General features: G+C 32.6%; 1 pseudogene; it reads left to right on the forward strand.

Moving 5' to 3' along the window:
- The first annotated feature begins 2,661 nt into the window (after positions 1-2,661).
- Positions 2,662-3,168, forward strand: LOC144569221 (SKP1-like protein 4 pseudogene; annotated as a pseudogene).
- Positions 3,169-6,826: the final 3,658 nt, after the last annotated feature.

Below are 6,826 nucleotides of genomic sequence, written 5' to 3' on the forward strand. Positions count from 1 at the left end.
TAATGCATTTCAGAAGAAACAACTGATATTTCAAGACTAATTCACAAAAGGAATTTGTTGAGATTTAGCTTGTCAGAACAAAGAAAATGCACCTTAAGTCCTTACTATTTTTGTTATTACGTATTGTAATGCAGAAAGCAGGTTAAGCCTTTGGAATTTGTGCAAATTAAGACTTTTCTGCAGCAGAGCAGAGCAGAGTCGTGAGTGTCAAATGTCAGGTATGGAATTCAAGGTTAATTAATTAAGCTTTTGGAATTTGTAAATATATATTGGCGATACGAGAATTAATTTTGAAGGTTGAAAGTCTTTGCACGTTGGTCTTCGTCAAAATATATATGTCATTATAGCTGCTGATGCATCATATATTAAATATTAATATCATGCATGCCATTAGTTCCAATTGGACGGTGAATTGCCTTAATAATTGGAATTTAAATTAATTACGTTAAAACTGTAAGTGCATCAATCATAGAATATTAAATTAAATTAAATTACGTGAAAATTGTTTTTAACTCGGTTCTTTTTTTTTTTAATCAAATGTGGGTAATGGTAATTCTAAAACTTTTTGGATACTTTTTACCTTATTTAATTCAGTAACTATTGTCAGTGTATTTTCTTAATTAATTAATTATGTCTCTTTTCTTTGATATATATAATATATTTTAGAACGATATATATATATATTGTTAGTACAAATATATATGTCACAATTTATCTAATGACTTGTTTACAACTTTGATGGAACTTTTCTCTCTTTTAATGATGATGGTTATTACAGCTTTTGGTGGAGAGTCTTTAATTTCTTTGTGTCTTCTTCTTTTTGCACGGAATATTGTGTTAATTGGACGGTGCAACATTATTCTTTTCAAATATACATAATATTTATTATTAGTGTAAATCCTCCCATTACTTCAATCATATTTAGTTAATTATATGAGTTAGTTGAAGTATTTTTATTATAAAAAATGATTTTTTTTTTAATAAAATCATAAACTTATCTTTGACAATAAGCAAAAAAAAAAGAAAAAAAAAATCTACATGTGACATGTATCATCAATAAAACATTATATAATGATAAAACCATGTATGAAAAACAATAGAAAAAAATGTATAGAACCTTGTAATTTGGACGAAATTTCACTTTTATTTTTTATAACCGATAACAAACACAAACCATGAGAACTTGAAATATTTTGTTTTTTTTGAGAAAAAACGTGGATCAAGTCCACATTTGATTTCATTAAGATGGTTACAAAAGTTTTGTAACATTTTAGATAAGAAATTTAAAAATAAGAATAAAAAGCGATTGCTCAAAACAGTTGAGCTTAAGAAAATCTAGAATAGAAAATTATCAAATAGAAACCAATAAAACAAGAAGATAAATTCAAAGTGTAACATTTAAAAATTGTTTCCAGCCTCCATCTTGAAACCGGTACCAGTTTTGTTGTACCTCCCACTGTGTTCCCCTTTTTGATGCTTTATCTCTTTTCTTTTCTTCCCTTAGCAGCCCTTGCCTTTCATTTTACTGGTAAAACTTTGCTTGCCAACTAATCTCACCAATCAATTCCTCTGGTTCTTTTTCTAATTCCCCAAAAGACCTTGCACACCTCTCTCTCCAAACTATGAAATGCATGATCAATAGTAATGCTCTTTGTTCAGCGGTCAGCGAGCCGACCTGCTCACTGTCAGTAACATTTAGAATTGGTCTTGCTGGCCAATTTAGTTATTTTGTTATTTTGATTCAGTAATTTTATATCATATTTTAAAAACACTAATAACCAAAATAATTATAATGTAGCATAAAATCCAAATGGTTTAAAATTAAAATTGAAACAAGAACAATTTAAATAACTATTTAATATGATTCACTCCTCTTCGTAAAATGCAAAATATGTGGTTGTAATTTAGTGGTTAGAATTTCAATTTGTGGTCATCGAAACCTGGAGATTTTTTTAAAAATAGAATTAATTTTAATAAATTTGAAGGAACAAGTACAGAAGAGGAGTTAGATTTTATAAAAAGCAGCTATACTGATATTTTGCCAAAGCTAGTTTTTATAAATTAAATTCAACTTCTCTACATTTGTTCCGTTTAAATCATTAAGATTAGTTATATTTTTTTTATAAAAAAAAATCGAGACCCGGGGCTCAAGTTCCAGTCACAACACATTTTACATTTTACATTTTACATTTTATGCCAACCACCCCTAACCCCTGGTCACATTTAGACATAGTAACGAGTATCCCCTAAAATACTTGACTATATAGAATATTCATAGCCGAGCCAAAATTAATTGAGTATCTATTTAGAATTTAGGATGGCCCGCTTTATCATTCATGCAAGATTAAACAGAACAAGATTAATAAATAAATAAATAAATCTATTTTTGTGAGTATATTACTATATTTAAAGCAATGAAATAAAACGTCAAAACTGAAATTGTCTGAAAAAAGATGCACATTTTAGTTCAATTTAAATAAGTATAAGAGATCTTTTTTATGAGTATATTTACAATAATAAAAAAAATATAAAAATAGTAATTATCTAAAACAGAAGTGCATAATTATAAATTTCAATTATAGATTTTAAATGTATGTTCTTATTACTTATATATAGTCTCATAATTTAACCCTAAATTATACAATTTCAAAGGAAACAAAAATGTCGAACAACGTTAATAAGCAAATGATCACGCTAATGAGCTCCGACGGAGAGAAGTTTATGGTGACAGAGAAGGTGGCAAAGATGTCTAACACGATCAACAGTATGATTGAAGACAACTGTGCTGAGGTCTCCATTACATTGCCTAATATCACTGCCAAGATCCTAGCAAAGGTGATCAAGTATTGCGAGAAACATGTCTTCGAGCAAGAGGGTGTCACATCTTATACTGGATTTCATTGGAGCACCAAAATGCTGAGAAGCGAAATCGAGAACTGGGACAAAGAATTTACAAATGTCGATCATGCAATGATTTTCGGTCTTATTAAGGCAGCACATTATCTGAACATCAAAGGACTACTGGATCTGACATGCAAAAAGGTGGCTGGTCAAATGGCCAATAAGTCTCTTGACGAGATCCGCAAGATTTTTAATATAAAGAACGATTACACACCGGAGGAGGAAGCGGCGGTTCGCCGGAAATACCCGTGGGTTTCGTTTAATTAGAAATTTCAATTAATTTCATCTCATTCTATTTTTAATATAAAAAAAAATTAGCTGATTGAAGTTCCACCGTTAAATTCATGTATCATATATTCAACTTTCATTTTCTTATATTTATATATTCAATTCTTATGTATTTGATATTCGTTTAATTAGAAATTTCAATTAATTTCATCTCATTCTATTTTTAATATAAAAAAAAAATTAGCTGATTGAAGTTCCACCGTTAAATTCATGTATCATATATTCAACTTTCATTTTCTTATATTTATATATTCAATTCTTATGTATTTGATATTTTGCACTTCATTAAATTTTAGCTGTTAGAGATAAATGTCTCCTCAGTTTATTATTCTTTTATTATGTTATTTTTTTTTGTTTTATTAATGCCAGAAGCTAATCTTTAATAATCTCAGATACCTAAATGTCTTTAAATCATTAGTAATGACTCAGATTTCATTCTAAACGGTCAGGTATTGCACTGGATCTGATTTCCATAGTAAAAAGTTTCCAAATAATACTCGTCTTTTTTTTTTTATTTGGAATAATATATTTTAGACCGATGTCAATTTTGTTAGTACAAATATGTCACAATATCTCCGATGACTTAGTTTACAGCCTTGATGCAACTTTTCTCTTTCAATGTTGATCGTTATTTATCGCCTCTATAGTTTGAGCCCAAAGAATATTATTTGGTGGAGCGTCTTTTCTACGTTTCTTGTTCATTTTGCACTAAATATTTATGTTATTTGGACTCAGCAATATTCTTTCTTATTTTTAAAAGTAGATTTAAAATGTCTTGTATCTTTTTATGTCTTAATCCACATTTCACATTTTTATTTTCATTATTATGTCTTAATATGATATGTATATTAAAATATATTTAGAGATTAAATTTTATATTCTTTAAAAACTTTTTATTATTTTTATTCTATAGGTATGAAATCATTTGTTTTTCAAATATTCTAGACAATCCAAATATAGTGATTATGTAAATGTTAAAAAAAATCAAAAAATTTAAATTTGGTCTCCAAGCACATTTTAATATGTAGGTCATGTTGAGCAGTTCAGCTCGACTGATTATACTCTGAAAACATAAATAAGGACAAGGACGTATCTGGGATTTCAGTAGGGGGGGGGGGGGGGGGTGTAACACTGTGAACTTTTAAAATTCAGATTAATGAAAATAATATGTGGTTAAATCGAATAATATATGTATATACGTGTATACGAAATTAGTGACGTGGATGGTGAACAATAATTATACGATTAATTGTGTTAAGGAAGAGGAGCAATGGGTGTTATATAAATCATTTAATCAATATCGAATAAGTGGAGGGTTTATTTTGCAAAAATACCACTTACAAGTGGGGCCCCTTGTCATTCTTTTCTTCCCCTCCTCCCTTTCCTTTCCTGCGCCCCCATCTCTTTCTCTTTTCTTTTCCTTTGTTTCCGCCAAGAGAGAGAGAGACAACGAGAGAGTGAGAGAGAGATCTCCCGGTGACCGTATTGCCCGAAAACGGAGATTTAGCAAGAGGAGCTCAAACCTCGCTCATCCATCCGTTCCATTGGTAATTCCCCTTTCTATTTCTCTCTCATTTCTTGATTCCGTGTTTTTAGGGTTTCGGTGAAAACCCGTAGAATCGTACCAAATTGATTATTACGTGCCTTTGTTGTTTCTAAAGTGTAAATTGATTGATTCCGTGTTCCAAAGTGCAACCAAATTTCCAATTTACGGATTTTCTCAAAAAAATTGATTAGGGTTTAAATTGTAAAAGTGCCAGAATTTAATAAATTGACCTATGGATAGATCCTAACGAGCACGGCTAGCGGGATTGACGAGCTTACCGAGTCGCGAGATCGCGGACCCTCTACGTGCCCTACATAACTAGGTGCGGGGGTTCACGGGATCTGTTTTGGGGTTTATTCGTAGAACTAAATAACGGTGCATATTATTATATTTATGTTGACTGCTTGATTTAAATAAACTGTGCATAGCATGTTGAATCTCTGATTGAAAGCATTTGTTGCCGCATTGCATTAATTGTGATATTAGTGTAATTGAATTGTATAACTGTTATGATTCTCATGTTGGTACGGTTTATCGATTGTTGATCTGTCGTTTTGAATAAGTGAGTGGAACCACAGTATGACTTGGATTGATTGTGTGAAGTGAACAGTGTATCATAGTGGAAAGTCTAGCTAGCTACTAGACTTCCTTCCAGGACCCTTATGCGCATCTGGAGAATGGCCCTAGTGAACCCAGTACCGGTTGGGTAAGGGAAGTGCAGTGTAATTTTAGGTAGAACTGTGGTTCAGTAATTCAGTGAAAGTGTCTGTGATTTCTTTTTGAGAAAAGTGATATTCTGTTGCATATTCGCGGAATATGCCGTGTATATTTTAAAGTGATGAATTGATGAGATTGTATAACTTGAAACTAGAAAATAGAACTGTTAAGCCGGAGGTGATCGATAGTTGATATCTGTACCTCATAACCAGACTTGTATATATTATATATGTGGAACCAAATCTTTCTGGAAATTCGTTGATTGATGTTGATGAGATGTGAATTGAAATCCGTTTGAATCTATTCCCGATACATGTGCATTTATTATTATTGGTGAATAAATAAATAGATACCCTTTTTGCTAGTGTATTTAGTTCTGGTGATGGATTTCTCACAAATCCAGTAACCCTTTAAATTCCGCACTGAGAAAACGGATGACAGGTTTTCTCACCCCCTCCCCTCGGGGAATTTTTCCCTATGAATTGAAATGTGCAGGTAAACGCGAGTGAAGTGGGACTCGGGCTCGACGCGTGAGTTTAGGCCGAGCTAATAGGTTATGCCAAACCCTTTATGCCCATTTTGAATGTGTAGTTGAACCCGTAGTCGGTTATTTTGATGTATAGGTTATTATCGAACCGTATTATGTTATAAAACCCTAACGGTATGTTTTAAATTGTTGTTATGACTTAAATGTTGAAATTGCATATTAAATGTCATTAAAATTGCTAGTGAATGGGGAATAATTGTTTAATTATACGGGGATTTGATCGGGTTTGAAAACGGGGTGAAATTTCACGAAAATGGACAAAGGAATGAAAAACAGTACCCTTATTGCGGGCCGCAATAACCCTATTGCGGGCCGCAATAACCCTATTGCGGGCCGCAATGAGAGTAGACAGAGGGAAATTCGCAGAGTAAAATCCAACCAGGTCATTGCGGGCCGCAATGAATGGATGCAGAGGCCAACCAGGTCATTGCGGGCCGCAATGAATGGAGGCAGAGGCGATTTGCAGAGGCTGGAAATTTTGGAATTTGTTGCGGGCCGCAACAGCCCTATTGCGGGCCGCAATGGGTTCTGAAAAATGTTGTTTTGGGTATAACTTAGCCAAATTAAATCGGATTTGAACCAAACTTGTTTTAAATCAAATCATATGATAATTTGACTAATCTGGGCCGTCGGTTAAAGGATTTTCATGAAATTTGACTTCTCCGAAATAAAATTTTCCGGGCTCTATTGAGCGGTGCTTGGTAACCTCAGACAACGCTCGCAGGGGGCTGTCGCCCCCCTGCCACCCCCCGCATACTCCTAGAAGCAGGCCCACATACATAAACATAATAATTTTTATATATATATATGAACAAAACCGCATTTTA

This window comes from Carex rostrata, chromosome 18, assembly GCF_964058835.1.
Source record: "Carex rostrata chromosome 18, lpCarRost1.2, whole genome shotgun sequence".
In the NCBI taxonomy this organism is placed as follows: Eukaryota; Viridiplantae; Streptophyta; class Magnoliopsida; order Poales; family Cyperaceae; genus Carex; species Carex rostrata.